The sequence below is a fragment of the Notamacropus eugenii genome, chromosome 2 (assembly GCF_028372415.1).
Source record: "Notamacropus eugenii isolate mMacEug1 chromosome 2, mMacEug1.pri_v2, whole genome shotgun sequence".
In the NCBI taxonomy this organism is placed as follows: Eukaryota; Metazoa; Chordata; class Mammalia; order Diprotodontia; family Macropodidae; genus Notamacropus; species Notamacropus eugenii.
In genome coordinates this window covers 495,978,359-495,998,393 of record NC_092873.1, presented here as the reverse complement: position 1 = coordinate 495,998,393, position 20,035 = coordinate 495,978,359, and the positions used below count along the sequence as shown (strand labels likewise).

The window sequence follows — 20,035 nt, the reverse complement described above, 5'->3', positions numbered from 1 at the left end:
TGCGTCAGCACCGTTCCCACGGGAACAGGCTTTGCCTCTGACTTGCACCCCCTGGGACCCTCTGGGCCCCTTACAACCATGACCCCAGACTTTGACCTTGTTTTTAATAAATTACAACTTTGTTATCATTAACTGATTAGAAGCAACTTACCTCAACAGCACTTGAAAAATGTTTGCTTATGACCATCATGGAGGAGCACAGGATAAAGCAATAGTTGTTTTATGTATTTATAATATATGCAGGAGGAAAGGCAGCATGACTGAGTGGATAAAGAGACTGCTGACCAGGGAGCTAGGAAGATGTGGGTACAAGCCCTGACTCAGACACACGTATCATCTATGTGAAACAAGAAGTCATCCTACTTTCCAGTGGTAGGTAACTCTTTAAGACTGTAAATTACAGAGAAGGTGCTGACTTACATTAGCAGAAGGAATTTCCTCATCTGGTACTTTTTTCTTTTTTTCAGTGAAACACTAGATCCAATCTCCAGTCTCTTTCTCTCTCTCTCTCTCTCTCTCTCTCTCTCTCTCTCTCTCTCTCTCTCTCTCTCTCTCTCTCTCTCTCTCCCTCCCTCCCTCCCTCCCTCCCTCCCTCCCTCTCTCTCTCTCTCTCTCACTCTCTCTCTCAGAAATATACACTCAAATCTATGTATATGTCTTTTTATATGGGTGCCAGATGGCAAAATGTTGCTCCTAACTGTGAAAACTGATTTCTTCAGGATATAGGTATATAAAGGTATTTTTTTAGGTAGGAACTTTACGAATGTAAAATTGTGATTATTTCAGCGTTGGAAGCATTTGTGTTTTCTTAAGTGCCACAAGTTTCAAAAACCTCTTTACTGGGAGATTCTCAACTTGAGGTCCATGAATTTTTTTTGAAAATTTTTTGAATTTTTTAAAAAAGTATTTTAATAACTATATTTCAGTATAGTTTGTTTGATTTGTAGATCTATATATTTGTATATGTGATGGGCAGAGGTTCATCATGTAAAGAAAAAAAAGATTAAGAAATCCTGCTTTTAGAAGTGGCCTCTGTGACTTGCAAGTGGCAAGAATTTTTGTCAATAAATGAACCTGAGGCTGATTGTCAGAAAACAAGACATCTGGCTCCCCAATTGGCCCTAACTTTTGAAGTCTTTTAGAACCTGCTATGGCTTAAACTGTACTGGCAGTGTACTTTAAGAGCTTCTCCATGGATGAAAAATCAGAATGAGACTTCGGTGGAGATTTATCATCGTTGTTAAAATAAAGATGATGATAAATTTCAAAATTACGAACATTATTTTTTTCAAATCCCAAGAGTTTATTGTAAATCTATCATTTTACAAGTCTGGTAATAGAATAGTGTATATATTCATTAAAATACTACTGTATATATTCATTACAATATTCATTAAAATACTAAAATACTGCCCCCTAATGTGGACAGTAACTTGGGAAATTAAATCACAGTGTAAAATGTTTATGATAATGCAGTGTTAGATGATTTTGATACACTGGGAAAGAGAACTGAAAATAATACCGACAGTCTTACTTGTAACAGTAATATTAACTCATATCTATGTAGTACAGAGGTTCTTAGCCTGTGGTCCTTGGATGGATTTCAGGTAGTCTATAAACTTATATGGAAAAATAAGTGACAGCTCTATGTTCACTACCCTGCACCTGAAATTTTGAATTTCCTTCAATAATTTAAAACCATGATTGTGGTGAATCCATTGTGTGTTTTGTTTTGATTTTACCAGATTACCAGAGGCTCAAGACACAAAAATATTCAAGAATCTCTATTAAATAGCTATCACTTCTGCCACATCCCTTACTCCTCTTATCGTGTTGACTCTCCCCACAAGCCCATGAGGTAGGTGGGGTTATTCATTTCACAGATATTCATGAATCATTAAATAAGTGCCGTCTTCACCCTTTGGCCTGACACAGGTGAAAGATATGGATAGAAACTCACAAAAGGCCCATCTCTGCACCAAAACAGGGTCATAAAAAGAATCATGCACATAAAAAGATAGGGACAAGAAAATAGAGTCGTAGGAGTCAGCCTCACTGGTCAGGAGGAAGTGGAGGACCCTGGAGCCACATAGCCTTGGGTGAGTCAGCCAGACACTTAAGTTTTATGGCAAAGCATGCATTCTGACCTGCCCTTCCCAGTGCCTGCCAACCTATTACCACCCTGATTTTGCCCTGCAGATTCATCATTCACTGCTGCTCCTCCTGGCTTCTGCCTCCACCATCACCTTCTGCCCACCAGGACAGTAAGGGCCTTGGAGCTGACTCACTGTATGACTGTGTACAAGTCATTTAACCATTGCTCATGCAGATGGATGGGGTTCAGGGTCCTTTCCTTCAACTCCTTCCACTAGCTGCTGCCACCAGAACTTTCGGCAGTTGACCAGTGAGATGCTGAGAATGACCCAAACCATCAAATGAAGTATATCTTAATTTCTTTATCAGGACTATCTATAAACATGTAGAAGCAGAAGACATTTAGAATATGGGGAACGTTTGTAACTGAACACAGATATGTAAATCCATTGAAAAACAGCCCAGATGAGTTGAGAATCTCCCCTTCAGCACTACCCCCTGTTGTTTTGGTTGTTTACTCATTTTCAGTCATGTCTGCCTTGTTTGTGACCCCATTTGCTTTTTGTTTGTTTGTTTGTGTTTGTTTTTGGTTGAAGATACTGGAATGGTTTGCTACTTCCTTTTCCAGCTCATGTTACAGGAGAGGAAAGTAAGGCAAACAGGGGTAAGTGACTTGGTGTCTGAGGTCGGATTTAAACTCAGGTCTTCCTGACTTCATGCTGACTCTCAGTCCATTGAGCTATCTAGCTGTCACTACTGTCTACATGAGGAGTATGTGAGGTGTCCATGCCTCTGGTGTGAGGGTTTGCCAAGCCCTTTTCAGGGCTGCTCAGTCATCTTTGGTGTCCATCTGGTCACCCAACTTTTGCCTGTGGCTCCAAGAAGCTGTACTGGCCACAGCCTGGTAAAACCATCCCAGCAGACAGGCTAAACCAGGTGGAGAGGAAGCAAGAGGCCTCAGACCCATCCATGAGATAGAGAGATGTCTAGCCCACACATGTGAAGACTTCCCTTGGCAGACAGAACAGGCAGAGGAGAACCATTTGTTCCAAAGGACATGACATGGCTGGAGCAGGCACTTAGATCTTGCACAGACACTGACGATGCCAAAGTCATCTGCTGCAGCCTGGGACGTTGCCAGTTGTTTTGACTTTTGTCCTGCCCCTTGACTCTGGAAGAGTGGGCCCGATAACTTTACACAATTCTGCCCCACTTAAATCCAATTCATGAGCAAGTCAAGTCATCAAGCAATTGAGAACTGTTGTTTGTGGAGAAGAGGAGGAAGAAAGCAGAGCAATAAACAGCCATCCGGCCCCGAGTCCTCAAAATAGAGGAAAAGAGGGCAAGACAAATTCTTAGGGGCCACTTGGACCACAAGGAAGAAAGAGCTCTGTCTAGCAACTGAGGCCCATGGAGGCCACCTGCCTCCCCCACCTTTTCCCAAAGAAAGAAGAGTTTCTTTATGTCTAACCTCTCCCTGCCAGCTCTAAGTCAAGGATCGCTGCTGCTCTCCTGAGAGGTAGGCAGTATTGCACAGTGGGAAGAGGGTTGGCCTCAGAGTAGAGAAGATCTGGGTTCAGATACTGACCCTGAAACAGCCAGGCACGTTGGGCACCACACCTACCAGTGCCCTACACTGCTCTCCTCAGAGTATAAGTCATGGACAGGCATCTGTGTGGGGCCATGGTTTGGATCTGAACCCAGAGAACCAGAATACAAATTCTGACTCTGCTGTTAAATGACTGAGTGGCCTTCCGCCTCAGTTTCCTCATCTGTACAATGAAGAGGTTGGACAAGTTGGTCTCAGGTTCTTCCCGTTCTGAATCTCTACTTCTGATGTGCCAAATTGCATTAGTAGAGGGAGTTTCCACACTAGCAATACCACGGGTATGGATCCCCTCAAGACTTCCCCCAGCTCCCAAGCTTCTGTTTTAAACTAGTCATCTTTTAAGTAAGTAAAAATAGGCTCCCAAGTGGCCTGGCCATGGAATGTAGCTTCCCCTGGAGAACGTGAGAAGTCAATGAGCCCAGCCAAATCTGACGGGGACAGAAACATGGGCCTGGGATCCCAAAGGCTTTGCTCCTGCAGCAACAGAACACTGGTACTTTGATCCTGGGCACACACCCCTTTGCTGTACCCTCTCAAAATGCATGATCCTGGGGAAAAAAGGATGTGGTTTTAGATCTTGATATGGGTGACTTTGTGTAGTTCATTTAACGTGTTGGACCTTAATTTTCTTGTGTGTAAAATGTGGGGGTTTCCCTAAATGACCTCTCTGCCTCCTCATTCTAAATTCATGATTCTGTGACCTATCAGTCTGTTAAGAACTGAAGAAGAAGTCTGGCTGTTATTCCTCACTCTAATGCCATAGGCTAATAAGTGGCAGTTTTGGTTTGCTATCTAAGTATTAATGAACGAACATTTTTAGATGCCTACTCTGAGACAGACTCATGTGCTAGGCTCCGCAGGAAGAAATTCAAAAGTGAGACAATCTAATTTCAAGCAGCTTACATTTTACTAGGGGGTGACAATGTGTTCACAAGATAATTAGTGGATATAGAAAATAGATATGTATCTAATTGACTGGGGGATTCAGGACAGGCCTCTTGAAGGAGGGGGGCACTTGTACTGAGCCTTGAATGGATCCAAGGATTTTGAGATGCGAAATCCCCAGCACCCCTCTGATCTTCATTTTCCTCACAGAGTAACTAAGCAGGCTGGACAAGATGACTCCTAATGTCTTTTCTTCAGTTCCAGCATGCCATAGTTCAGTTTGGGTTACTTATTTGAGATCACAGGAACATAGATTTAGAGCACCATTGAAGTTCTAAAGTCCAAGCTGTTTCCCTTAAGGATGAGACCACTGAAGCTCAAAGGTGACCAGATATGATTGAGTTCCTTTTCAATATATGTATTTTTTGAGGCAGCAAATGTCCACAGTTTGAAGTATGTACTGAGAAGTTCTACTTACCCCTTAGGGATTCTGATTCCAAGGTGCAACAGTCCTGTCAAACATTCAAGTCACTAAATATTATAAAAATAAAAAACAGAATAGCAGATCTCATCCTAACAGTGTTGCTATTAGTAATGCAGACATTATCCTTAGCTAGATTTATATGGTACTTATCAAATTTGCATCTCACTTTACAAAAATATATTGTTTTATCCTCACAATAACCATGCTCTTATCCCCACTTTATGGTTGAGAAAAATGAGGCTGACAGCAGTTAAGTGACTTTCTATGAAAGAACTAGGAATGAGGTTACCCTAGTAACCTCTAGTTCTCAGCGACCCTTTGCTTTAGAAATGTTATTCCATGTATATTATCTAGGAAGCCCCCCCTAATAGCTTAAGCCATAAAGTATGTCTGATAATGAGACAAGGGCAACAGCTGCATCCAAATGTTCAGACTTGGCTCCAAGATAAGGGATATAAACCCATAAAAGATTCCTGGGTGAACCTTTTTCCCCCAGAGGTTTCTTAGCTTTAATGAGATTCCACCTCCTGCAAATCATACTGTATTAGAGTCTTGACCATGGGGTTGAGCCTGAGGGAGACCAGGGAAGAGGGACTGTCCTAGGGAGAGAATTCCTCCCTCCCTGCCCCATAGAATCCTTGTTTTCATTTTATATCCTTGCTTAAATAAATTAGCTTTAAAAAGCATAAGTCCAAGGGCTTGCTTTGTTGGCTCCATATTAAAAAAAAAACCAAGATTCCAGGGTAGTTAGTTGTAAAGACATTTTTGTTCCTAATAGGCCATATGTGTATCTTACCTCTGCCTTTACTTCTCTTTGAGTAGAGTCTGCATCCACTCAGCAAAGAAAAGGGAAACTGTGAAATTTTTGAAAATTTTTCCATTCAGCAAATCTCTATGAAGCACCTATATGAGTCATGGCCCTAGACAGTGAGAATACAAAGATGAAAAATTCTTGCTTTGGGGTTGCCAAAGAATTTTACAGCATGGATTATACATCCTGGATCTGGATTTTGATCCATACCAGTGTAACCATGAGCAAGTCACCTGACCCTTGTGAGCAACTCTAAAAAGTATCCTGTTAATTGGTAAAAAGGGAGTTTCTGCACTGAAATTGAGCCTTGCAGAATTAATGTTTCTCATGAAATGAAATGATTTCTATAGTCTCAGCCCTGAAACAAAACCTCCTAAAACAAACAACACCTAAAAAGTAATAATGACAACAAATTCTGAAAACAAAAATAAGTTCTTATCTTAATTTGCTTGCTTTTCTAAGTCAATAGCCTCTGAAGCCTAAGTTAATTTCACATTCCTTGGTCAGCTACTTTTGGCCATTCCCAGAGGTGTCCTCCATGACTCCATGGTTCTGAGCTGAGCAGCTGTAGATTTAGAAGGAGTTCAGGCACACTGATCCTAGGTGCTGTATTCTCTCTATGAGCTGGCCCTCTTTGAAGGCCTTTTTTCAAACAGGGTACAAGAAAAATCTAGTTATTAGAGGATATCATTGAGTTGAGTTTTCTGTTTAATATAAGTTTTACCCCTGCTCACTGTGCTCCATTAGGAACATTTACATGTAAAGAAATGTCCTGGCATTTGTTATAGAATAGATCTTCTTTCCATCTTTTATTCCTCTGTTAAGTTGATATATTTTTGAAAAAAGTTTTTGGATGAATGTGAATGATTCACAGAACCTCCGAGTTGGAAGGGACTACAGAGGTAGTCTAACACAAGCATAAAAAGGGGAGCCCTTCTGCAACTTGCCTGACAGTGGTTCATCTAAGCCTTTGTCTGAAGACCTCTAAAGAAGGAAAAGCCACAATCTCTCCAGGCAGCCCACTTAACAGAATCAAGCTCAAATAGTAAAGGAATCTTGTAGACTTACATATTGACTTAGAAAACCACAAATTGATATTACCTGTGTTTTATTGTATCTTTGTTTGTTTTGTTAAACATTTCTCAATTACATTTTAATTTGGTTCAGATTGCAATGCGGAGTTTTGCTAAGTGCATGTGGCTGAAGGGTGGAGTTTGACACTTCTGGCCCACTGACTCTTGAGTTCTCTCCATTTGTTAGGAAAAGAAATAGGTTAGTAAATTGGACACAAGTTGGGTCTTAGAGTTGGGAAGACCTGGCTTCAGGTCCTACTTCTGACTTAGTAGCTGACTGATGATTGGTGATCACTTAATCTTTCAGTGTGCCAGGCAGTTTCTAAGGACCTTCTATGCTGACCGGGAGTTCCACAATAATAAAATGTGAGGGAAGAAATGGCAGGGAATTTTCCCTTCAACCTGAACTTGCCCCTTCCCTTAAAAAAATCTTTATCACACATATAAAGTGTTATTTTTCTGACCTTTTCTTTTCATATAGTTTTATTTGTGTCTATTAAGGTGTTTTTTTTAACTAAGGAAATTAAAACTGAAAAACAGTAAGCAATCAGAACACTAGGTCATATGTCAGTGAGTCAGAATTAGAAGTTAAATCTTTCAATTCAAAGTCTGAGTCAGCTGCCAGTCAGTGCTACTGCTTCCCACCCTGATCATTGAAGTACCATATTCATCCCCTGAATTCTCATAATATTACTGCATAATAGATCAGAAGAGCAGAGACTCTTCAGGGCGAAGTAATTTATCACAGATAAGGAAGGGAGTTGGCTTGGTATTGAAGCCAAGTGGTATCAAAATTAGTGGAGGATTTATCACCAGGAAGGGAAAAAAGAAGCAGAAACTGTTTTATGTACTTGGGTGAGGGTAGGGGTAGGGGTAGGAGAGAAGAATGTAATAACCAATACTCAGTTTACACTTAAAAATTCATAGGTCCAGACCAAAGAGTCTAAGAGCAGGGGGTCATGCTATTTAGAGGTGGAAAGTGTTCAAGAGATTATCTATGCAAGTCTTATTTTCTATATGTAAAATGGTGATGATGAGGATGATAGCCCTTATCTTGCATTTATCTGAATGAGAAAAATCATCTAATAAATATTTACTACGTGTCCAGCATTGTACTAAGAGCTAAGGATAGCAGTGATTATCACTAGTAGCAGTTTCTGTTGATTTAGCTATTTTTTTCTTTTGTTCATTAAAAGGGTCATTCCCTGACTACTTCTTAAAGAGGCCTGTTCACTCAGTGAGCATTACCTCCCTCTAAGTGAGTACCTGAAAAGATTAGCCTAGCAAGGCCAAGGTCTCCCATTGTATCCTGGGCCATCTGCAGTTATCCTGATGAATATCTGGCCATTGGACCCAGTTGGCTCAAGAGGAGAAAGGGAGGTTGGTGACTTTGCACAGCCCTCCTTCCCTCAAATCAAAGTCAAGTGTAAGTCATGTCATCATTTCTCTGATGTCATGGTCTTAGAAAATGTAGGTCAAACACGAGGATACCAGTACAAAAAGCCAGAGACCTTGCCCCCAAGCTGCTTACATTGTAATAGGGAAAGACAACAAATAAAGGGGAAGGGAGGCCAAGATGAGCTGCCTTTGACACTCTGGGAAGACATAGGAATGATGCCACATGGCTTAGTCACACATTCTTTCCAGTAAAGTTGTTACTGATTACATTACTGTTCAGAGAATTAGAGGTGAAAAGAGATAAGGGTAAAGATACTGTGAGAGATCGGGGTGGTAGACCTGGGTTGGTGTAAATATGGTGAACTCTCACTAGGCCAGAGCAGGAGCAGGAGCAGGAACTAAAATGCAGAGCCAGGTGAAGGATGGATCCCAGCAGCATGGCATGAAGATGGTGGAAGTGCTGAGTGATGCTAGAAAATGTCAATATAACAAGTAGTGATGTCAGGTATAGGGCAGTTAAGTAAATTTCCTCCATCACAAAATAAAGACTTGGAAACACAAAAGTCTCATAAGACAAAAAAGTAAAATGTAAAACGGTAATCCATCACTTCTAATATACTGTACCAGACGTTTGATTCTTAAGACACGAAACTCCATTTTAAGACTGCTGACCAAGTAGAGCCACACTGTCTTAAGAATTTAACCCTAGATCTCGAGTCAAGCCTGCTTTGGCTTGGACTTTCTTAATCCGTTCCATTGTAGTATCCTCCCCGTGGAGGGCATGTTCTCTTCTGAGAAGTTATTTTGAAGATTGTCTCTTGCAGGGCAACTAGCACCAGGACTCAGGAGCTCTCAACCTCACAAGCCACAGAAACTGGTCTCATCCATCTTAGGTCACCTTTGTTCAGGGAAAGAAAGACAATGCAGAAGAGGCAGCTAGACTCTTGAGAGTCAGTCCCAGGCAAGCATATGCTCACTGCTGTTTCTGTACTTGCCAAAGGGATGCATGGGTGTTCAGGGAGAGCTAACGCGTTTGGCATGAGGGCTGCTGAGCCACCTTTGTGTCCACCTGCCAGCCAACTCTCACCTGTGGCTCCAAGAAGCTGTAGCCTGTGCAGTGACCACAATCCAGAAAAATCTCAGCAGACAAGCTAAAGCAGATTGAGGACCAGCAGGCCTCCAATTCATTAGTGAATTTGGGGGCTATCTGCTCCAAGCAGACTTCTCCAGGAAAAATAGGCAGATGAGAAGATTTGTTCCAATGGCCATGAAAGCAGCTGAAGCAGGCTCTGTGGAGTGTTTAGTGCTCAGTCAGACACTGAAGAAGCCAAGATCTTAAGAGAGGGCCTGGGGATCTTAGCACATTCACTGGGTCTCTTATCCACCCACTGCTTTACTGATTACATTAATAGCAACAGCAGTCACTTAGCTAGTCAATTAGCATTTGCTTTTGTTTCCCTCATATTCAACTTTGTGACTCCATTTGGGGTTTTTATAGTATAGACACTGGAGTAGTTTGCTATTTCTGTCTCCAGATCATTTTACAGATGAGGAAACTGAGGCGGGCAGGGTCAGGTGACTTGGATAGAGTCCCACTGCTGGTAGGTGTCTAGGGATAGATTTGAACTGAGGAAGATGAATCTCCCTGACTGCAATCCTGGTATCCACTGTACCCCCTAAAGCAAACATATGAAGAAGATGCTAAGGTCCTCCACCGTACCCTAGGCCATCACCAGTTGACTTAACTTTTGTCCCGTCACTGGACTTCAGTGACTCTGGAAGAGAGAATGAGGCTGCCAACTTTGTGCCACTCTGCCTCTCTTAAATCCAGTAGACGAACACGATATTATTGGTCCTCTTTGAAAATGAAGGATGAACAACAGTATTTTTTGAGGACGTCATTATCATTCCAGTCTCTTGAATTTTCAGTCTTATCTTTGATGTTTCATTCAACTGAAATCGCTTTCTTCAGAGTTACAGTGGTCTTTTAATTGCAAAATATGATGACATTTTTTCAGTGTTCATCTTTTTTGACCTCTTGGCCACATATGATACCATTGACTACTTTTTTCTCCCGAATATTTGCTCTCTTCAATCCGATGTGCCACAAATGAGGCAGATGTTTACTATAGCAATCTTATTATCTACACACACACACACACACACACACACACACACACACACACACACACACACACACATTGATAATGTCCTGGAAGTATAGCCAACCCAGAGGAGAAGGTATCCCTCTTCCCAGACAAAGTGCTATATCCTAGAAGAGACTTTTGAGTCTTCACAATGGAAGCACAAAAGATGGCACTAAAGTGGATGTTTGTATCAAATTATCTCACGGAATGGGTACAGATGTTTTCTTTACTTGAGAAAAAGAATGACTCAAAGGAATGGAACTTTTTCCTACATGTTCTTAAAGTAGCTCACTTAGAGGTTGTAGGTTGTGTCTGTGGGCTGCCTCTTGAGTTCTTCTGGTGAATCTTTCAATGTTGACTGAAAGTCACTGACCTATAACTTAGCCATATAAGTAAATGGGTAGATGAATAAAAAGTTGTTTTGTATATTTGGAAATCAGGTCTTGTGATAAACATGGAAAAGAGACATAGGAAGCATTTTGGCAACTTCAGAAGAAGACTAACCAATCTAATGAGAAGTTTTCATTGGGGCAGGTGTTCATACCAGTCCAGAATCCACTCTTGACTCTCCAGACTTCTGCCATGCTGTAGCAGTCTCTTCACCCTGGTAGCTCTTTCTACCCCTACAGCCTCTTCACCCTGGAATTAGATGCCTCCTGCTGTGTTCCCTTCTTTGACTGTTCAGTTCTTAGAACTTCCATTTTAAGGAAAGTTCCTAGGTCAGCCATGTCTTCATTCTTCTCCTGGCTCCCTTCACTTACTACTTTCTAGACTTTTCCCACCATGTTCTGAGGCAGATCCCTTCTCCTTTCATCTCCCCCCCCCCCACCACATTTCAACTTCCTTTTATGTGTTGTCTTTCCCAATAGAATGTAAACTCCCAGAGGCCAAGAACTGTCTTTCTGCTTTTATATATTCCCAGCACTTATCACAATGCCTGGCATATGGTAGTAGGTATTTCACTAATGCTTATAGACTTGGCCTGACTTATCAGAAACCACCCCAATTCCTTACTCTTCGTGTTTTAGCTAAGAATAAAATGTAATTAATGGATGATGGCACCTCGGTAAATGTATTATATGTCACATTACAGTTTACTATTCAAGCCCAGAATCCTTGAGTTGAATTGGAGTTATGGAAGCATGGAGAAGAGTAGAAAGGAACAGTGCTTTTAAAAGATTGTCAGAATTCTCCATGTGCCTAGCAGACCAGCAGGTGCATTTTGGTTCCATAAAGAGGAATTAGGGCTTACTTCAGGATGAAGGACTTTGTCAGCCCTAGTGAACATCCTCTGAAATCATCCAAAATTTCTGTGGACAAATTAGGGACAAAATAGAACTTCTTTCTGATACAAGTGTTGCTTTACCACTTAACACTCTCATACTACTAATAATAGTTCAGTTTCTCTAAATGTAGGATAGGAACAAAATCTGAACCTGTGATTTCACTGGCATAGAGAGCTCCTGCATTAAGAAAGACCCCTACTAATACAGATTGGCACCTGCTCTGCAGCTGAAACATTCAAGAGTTGTTCAGGGTGCTGAGTGGTTCAATGACTTGCCCAAGGTCTCAGGGCCAGTATATGCTAATGGTGAGATTTGAAGTCTGGCTCTTCTGGGTTCTGAGGCTAGCTTTCTCCACAACTCCATTCTGTCTCCAAAAGCTGTGAGAGAATGATCATCCGTTGTTTGGAAAGCTCAATCCACTCACGTGTTCCTCAGCAATGGGACACCACCCTCCTCAGTCTTGCACTGTGTGACCTCTGCAGTTTCGTATTTTTCATTGTAAATAGTGGTCAAAGAGAAATTAAATGAAGTGATAAAACTGCATATAATAGTATCCCATGGGAGGATAAATCCATGATTTGCATAAAGTTGGGAGACAGATTTGGGCTTTGTTTTTAGTGTCTCTGCTGAGACACTCAGAATCTTTTGTGCACTTGAACTTTGGACTATTGGATGGTTTCAGGAAAGAGGCAGTTGCCCATTCCCTTTCACCTCTTTCCTGGATTATGAGTGATGGCTCCAGGTCCTTCATGTTAAAGCAGAATCATTGGGATGATATTTTAGAGCCAGAAGAGAACTTAGAGATAACTTAGTTCAGGTTATTATTTTCCAGTTAAGCAAATTGAAACCTAGAGAAATTCTGACTTGAGCAAGTTCCCAGGACCAGTTAAAGCTAAGTCTAGTCCCAAAGTCTACTGACTTAATAACATATTAATTGTTAATTTTCATGTACAGTATATTGACAGGCAGGGATCTGTAGCTGAGAGATTCCTATGCAGGCAGATTGGCCCCTTCTCTGCATCTTATGGTGTTAGAGAATCGTCAGTGACTTTGCCATCAGAGGACCAAGTTGTATCATAGACAGGATTTAGCACTACATCCTCCTGACTCTGAGAGTGGCTCTTTTCACCCACATACTTGGGATAGACATCTCCCTAACTCACCAACAGGTTTGAGTTCTGTTGGCTACACAGAGTTAGCCCTTTTGTTGAGATGGTTTTACTAAGGTGTGGCCACATCACATGCTACAGCTTCTTGAAGTTACAGGTAAGAATTCAGTGAGTGTTTGGACACCAAAGTCTAATGAGGAACCATGAGAAGGTGTGAGCAAGTCCTCATACCACAGAGCTAGTCTTTCTGAACACCCCATAAACAACAAGGTAATAGTCTCACTGTGGACAGCAATCTTGCTGTCCTGGCTCGACCATGTCTGGACAATTGTGCACAGCTCTTCGGGCTACACTTGAGGAAGGACATTGGTAAGCTGGAGAAAGTCTAAAAGATGATTAGGGAACTAAAGACTATTATTTGAACTTCATTGGAAGGAAATGGGAACAGTTAGCTTGGAAAAGAAAACGTTTCAGGGTATGTAGGACCGTCAGTCTAAGATTGAAAGGAACCTTTGAGTACAACCACTTTACTTCACAGATGAGGAAATTGGGGACCAGAGAGGTTAGAATGATAGGCTAAAAGTCCCACATGTTCTCTGTCTCCAGATTCAGCACTTTTCCCACTGAACCATGACCTTCAAGTTTGTGAGGGTCTGTCATGTGGAAGGGTTGAACTTAGCTCACTTTCCCCAAGAGGGCAGTCTTAGGAATGACAAATAAGAGGCAGGCTTCAACTTTACAAAAAGAGAACTTTTCTAAAAATTAGAGCTGTCTAAAAGTGACATGGCCTGTCTTGGAAGCTTGGGCTTTCCATCACTAGACTTCTCCTAGTGGAGGCTCTTAGACAACCACTGGCTCTTCCATGTCATATGTGCTTGATTGATATTCATTGAATTTATCTTCTATTGGAGGAGATTACTGCTTAGGTAAGGATTGCACTAAAGGACATTTGTTCCAACTCTGAGATTCTGTCCTTTGGGGGTTGACTAACTTCAAGGCACAGCTGTTGTTGACTGACCAAAATGAAAAGTTAAAGGGTGGATTGCTGGGTAAGGCAGAGGGAGAGATATTTTCAGTTTAATTTGTCTGCCAGATCAGTGACCATTTGATATTTTTTATTATTTCTTTTTATACTTGAATTGTTTTGCCTTATTTCTATTGTAGTCTTTTAATTTTTATATCACTTGTTTCTGAAAATATAATAATGAAAATTTTTTTTGAAAAAAGAGGTAAAAGAAGCAGTTCAGAAAAATAATCAGTAAATGAACCATGTCCTATTACAGATGCCGTATTCTATACCCACAGCCCCCACTTCTGCAATACAGGGAGAGAGACATGCTTTTCCATCTTTTCTCTAGGAACAAGTTTGACTACCATTCAAAATTATGTTAGTTCTCATCCAAATAATCAACACACATTTAAAAAATATTCAATGAGAGTTCCTTTTATTTGTCAGTATACAGGATAGTGAATAAAAAGCTGATAAATGTCACACTTGACTAAATAGGCCTTTCATATACACATCCAGATGTTTTGTGTTTAATCATCCACATGCCAATGTTTCCTTTCTACACAGAAATCAGGAATACATCTGATAGACATTTATAATCAAAAGGGAAATGGATGAGGTGGGACAAATCCAGAGGAAAAACTGGATTTTGCCCTCTTCTCGCAAAACCTGAGCTCCTGGTTTCTATATGGCCCTTTACTTGGGTATTGTCATCTGCAGCTCCCCCAGCCACTTCCATATTATTTTAAAGATATGATTGCTAGCACAAGTGGTCCCCTCTGGAGGTATAAATACGGATACTTGTGCAATGTTGGATAATTTGGACTTAAGATTTGCTTTATCAACAGCCTAAAAAGCAATGTAGATGTTGGTGCCATTTACCAAATGGATACCTTTTGGTTCAAACACAAAGAATTCCTGAGTATTGGCCTCCTCAGGTATCAGGTCAGTAGTGTTCACTAGGAGAGCATCATCAAACTTATCCCGCAGATCAAGGATACTTTCACTGATTTGTGTAATGTGCTCTTTGGCTAAAAGGAGATGAAATGACATAATATTTGAATAGATTTAACAAAGTAGAAAAATAATAAAAATCACAGAGATCAGAATAATGTGTTTTCCCTAACAGATCAAATGGCAAGTTATAGTTTTAGTCCTATCTAGTATTCCATTTAAGGTCTTGTATGTCCACCCTTGACAGAGTGATAATTGCTAAACAGGTACCTATGTAATAGATCTCCACAGGGACCATTCCTCCTGAGAGAGAGAAATGATATTTGTAGTTAAATTCTTTAGAGATTGATATTCTGGAGGGTAAAGGAGCTAGGATTTCAACAAAGAATCATCTACCCAGCAAACCTGAGTATACACCTTCAGGGTAAAAAAATGGACATGCAATGAGAAAGAGGACTTTCCAACATTGTTGATGAAAAGACCAGAGCTGCCTAGATAATTTGACTTTCAAGTACAAAACTGAAGAGAAACATAAAAAAGTAAACAGAAAAAGGAAATCATAAGGAACTTAAGTTTAAACTGTTTAAATTCTTACATGGGAAGATGATATTTGTAACTCATGAGACCTTTCTCATTATTGGGGTAGTTAGAGGTAGTATATGTATGTAGACAGAAGGCATGGGTATGAGTTCAATATGAAGGGGCGTGATCTAAAAAAATAAAATTAAGGAACGAGAGAGGAATGTACTGGGAGAAAGAGAAAGGGAGAGGTAGAATGAGATAAATTATCTCATGTAAAGGAGGCAAGAAAAGGATTTTTCAGCAGAAGGGAAGAAAGGGGAGGTAAGGAGGAGTGAGTGAACGTTACTCTCATCAGAATTGGCTCAAAGAGGGAATAATATACCCACTCAACTGGGTATAGAAATCTGTCTAACCCTACAGGAAAATAGGAGGTGGAGAGGACAAAAGAAGGTAGAGGAGTGATAGAAAGGACGACAGTTTGGGGGAGGGAGTAGTCAGACGCAAAACATTTTGAGGATAAACAGGGCAAAAGAAGAGAGAGAATAGAGTAAAAGGAGGGCAACAGGATGGAAGGAAATACAGTTAGCAATGATATCTGAATAAAATTGAAACAAGTTTCTCTGATGATGGCCTCATTTAAAATAAGAGCCATTCTTCAATTAATAAATGATGGAAAGATATGATCAGTTTTCAGATAAAGTAATCAAAGCTATCTAATAACCATATAAAAAAGGCTCTAAATCACTATTGATGAGGAGAAATGCAAATTAAAACAACTCTAAAATACTACCTCATATCTATTAGATTGGCTAGTAGGACAGAAAAGGTAAATGACAAATGTTGAAGAGAACATGGGGAAAATGAGACTTTAATGCACTGTTGGTGGAGTTGTGAATTGATTCAGCCATTCTGTATAGCAGTTTGGAACTATGCCCAAACAGCTATAAAACCATGCATACACTTTGACCTAGCAATACGACTGCTACTAGGTCTGTATCCCAAAAGAGGTAAAAGCCAAAAAGGCAAAGGACCTGTATGTTCAGAAACATTTATACTAACTCTTTTCTGGGGGTTAAAAATTAGCATTTGAGGGGATACCCATCAGTTGGGGAATAGCTGAACAAGTTGTGTGTACATGGTTACGATGGAGTACTATTGTACTGTAAAAACGATGTGCAGGATATTCTTGGAAAGACATGCATGAGCTGATGCAAAGTGAAGCATACTATGTGCAGAGTAACGGCAATACTGTGAGATGATCAGCTGTGAATGACTTAGCTATTCTCAGCAGTATAATGGTCTAAGAGAACTCTGAAGAACTCAGGATGAAAAATGCTATCCATCCCCAGAGAAAGAAGTGTTGGTATCAGAAACATATTCAAGCATACTTTCAAATTTACTTTCCTTATTTTTCTTTAGTTTTTCCCCTTGTCCGTGTTTTCTTTATAACATGACTGTTACGAATCTATTTTGCATTACTATGCATATATAACCTTATATGGAATTGCTTGTCTCCTCAGTGGTGGGGGATGATGGAGGGAGGAAGGGAGAGAATTTGGAACTCAAAGTTTAAAAATGAATGTGAAACATTGTTTTTCCATGTAACTGCAGAAAAAATAAAATACTAAATAAAAATTAGACAATTATCTCACAGTATGAAAGCTTGAAATTCTGGGATTATATTTCCTTTTTAAAACCACCTTTTTCAACTTCCCTCTCTTCAGCAGAGGGTGCTCAAGAATGTCAGGATGGCTGTTTGTTGGGTGTGTTACAGAAAAGATGTCGGTTTGGGTATGAGTTGGATTAGATGGGCTCAGAGTTCCCTTCTAGCACTAATAATCTATATTCCTTCTGAGTGTTCTCTCCCACTTGAAATTCCTTTGTATTCTTTTGTATACTATTTACATTTACTTACCTGTGTTCACATTGTATCTCCCCACCAGAACACAAGCTCCTTGAGGTCAAGGACTCTTTCTTTTTTTCAGTTCCTAATACACTGCCCTACACAAAGAAGGTACTTTGGAACTATCTGATGTCTTTTGTTTCAAATGAAACCCAAATGTGAGACTTACCTGTCAACCATCATAGTCATCCCCAGGAGCTGTCCATGTCAGATTAATTCAATTTCCTTCTACCTGAGCCTTGAGGTCAGTGATTTGGCATGGTGGGAATTCATCTTGAATGGAGCCACTTGGAATATTGCTTACTACAAATGAACCTCCTAAGGCTCTTCTGGTGAAATGCACTTGATTGCCTTGAATGTCACTGACATTAAATTCTGCTCTTGGTGGATTCATTTTTACTTCTCCTGCATGGAAGAAGTCATTCAGGTCTTTAGGCATAGTACCACATGCTTGCAGCACATTTTTATTACATATGATCTTAGTGCCCTTGATCCACCCTCCTCTTTCACTTTTTTCTTCTCACTAACACTGTCATCTCTTGTAAAATTTAGGGACCAAGCCATGAGTCAAGTTAGTAAGGAGGAAAAGGAAGAGAGGAAATATTTCAGCTGTCTTTCTCAAAAATGAGGTTTGCTGGAAATCACTCATTTGGAAAAGCTATGCCACCTCCTCTGCCTATCTAATTGATCGTCTACATCTTTCACATCCTATCTCATAGTCTGCCTCCTCCTAGTGGCCTTCCCTGACTGTGCCACCCTCAAGTGAGTAATTAGAGCTACTCTTACATAGAATAGATAGGTAGGTAGGTAGGTAGGTAGATAGATAGATAGATAGATAGATAGATAGATAGATAGATAGATAGATAGATAGATAGATAGATAGATAGATAGATAGAATAGAATAGAATAGAATAGAATAGAATAGAATAGAATAGAATAGGTTCCATGAGGGATGAATAATCTTTAGTTTGAGGTCCAGGATGTGTCAAAGTTCAATTAGTTCCCCTCTTGCCATTGACTCAAGACATCACCATATTTTTATTAGGGGAAGTTTCCAAGAAAATAATGAAAAGAAAGTCAACAAATTGTAAAAAGAGTTGTAAAATGTTAAGGAAAAATATAACTCCTTGAAAAGAAGAACTGGGCAAGAGAAGCATTGATGCCATAAGACATGATGTTATAAGACACAGGAAATAATAAAACAAATAATAAAGCAAAATCAAAAGAATGAAAAAAATAGAAGAGAATGTGAAACATCTGATGAAAAACAACTGATCTGGAAAGCTTATTGATGCAATATTACAAGATGTTGTTAGGGAAAATTGCCCTGAAGTTCTAGAAAAAGAGGGTAAAGGAAATTATCAAGGAATACTACCCTGATATTCTAGAACTAGAGGGTAAAATAGAAATGGAAAGGCTCCATCAAACTCCTCCTGAAAGAGATGCCAAAATGAAAACTCCCAGGAACATTATAGCCAAATTCCAGACCTCCTAGATCAAGGAGAAAACACTGCAAACAGACAAAAATAAACAATTCAGACATCATAGAGCCACAATCAGGATCACACAAGATTTAGAAGTTTCTACATTGGAATGTCATATTCTGGAGCACAAAGGAACTAGGATTATAACCAAGAATCAGCTAACCAGCAAAACTTGAGTATACTCCTATAGGGGGAAAAATGGACATTCAATGAAATAAAATATTTTCAAGTATTCTTATTGAAAAGATTAGAGCTGAATAGAAAATTTGATTTTCAAATGCAAGATACAAAAGAAGCATAAAAAGAAAGAATGACCAGGTCATTTTCAGAAAAAACCTAGAAAAACTTACATGAATTGATGAAGTGATCAGAATCAGGAAAACACTGTAGACAGTAACAGCAACACTGTGTGATGATCAACTATGATAGACTTATCTCTTTTCAGTAATACAATGATCTAAGACAATTTCAAAAGACTCATGATGGAAAAGTGTATTCCCATCCAGAGAAAGAACTATGGAGTCTGAATGTAGCATTTTTTTCCTTTATTTTGGTTTTCCCCTTTTGTTCTGATTCTTCTTTCACAACATGACTAATGTGGAAATAGGATTAATATGACATATGTACAGGTTACACATATGTAACCTGTGTTGGATTGCTTGCTTTCTTGGGGTGAGGGAAGACTGATGGAGAAAAAATTGTAATTCAAAATCTTAAAAAAGGAATGTTGAAAACAGTCTTTACATGTAATTGGAAAAATATAAAATACTACTAAGTGGGGGAAAAGTGATGCACAGGATGCTCTTAGAAAAAAACATGGAAAAATTACATGAACTGAAGCAAAATGAAATGAGCAGTACCAGGAGAACATTGTATACAGTAACAGCAATATTGTATGACAATCTACTATGAATAACTTAGCTACTCTCAGCAACATAATGATCCAAGACAATTCTGTAGGACTTAATGATGAAAGGTGCTGTCCATCTCCAGAGAAAGAACTGGTAGAGCCTGAATGCAGATTAGATACTTTTTCTTTACTTTCTTTCTTTTACTTGGTTTTTGTTTCTTGGTCTGTGTTTTCTTTCACAGAACGACTTGACTACACATGTATAACCTATGTCTACTTCCTTGCTTTCTCAATGGAGGAGGGAGGAGGGAGGGAAAGGGAGGAAGAATGAATATGGAAGGCAAAATTTAAAAAAATGTACGTTATATTTGTTTTTATATTGTGAAAAAAATAATATATTGAAAAAAAAACAGTAAG

The 20,035-nt window shown here is 39.7% G+C and overlaps 1 long non-coding RNA gene across 2 annotated transcripts in view; it reads left to right on the top strand.

The window, feature by feature from the left end:
- The window catches only part of LOC140529921 (uncharacterized), a 34,036-nt gene extending 18,442 nt beyond the window's left edge, over positions 1-15,594 (top strand). For both annotated transcript variants that reach the window (XR_011975738.1, XR_011975737.1), the window contains 2 exons: positions 244-372; positions 1,746-15,594. This is a non-coding gene — a long non-coding RNA (uncharacterized lncRNA). The remainder of the gene's footprint in view (positions 1-243; positions 373-1,745) is intronic.
- The last annotated feature ends 4,441 nt before the right edge of the window (positions 15,595-20,035 follow it).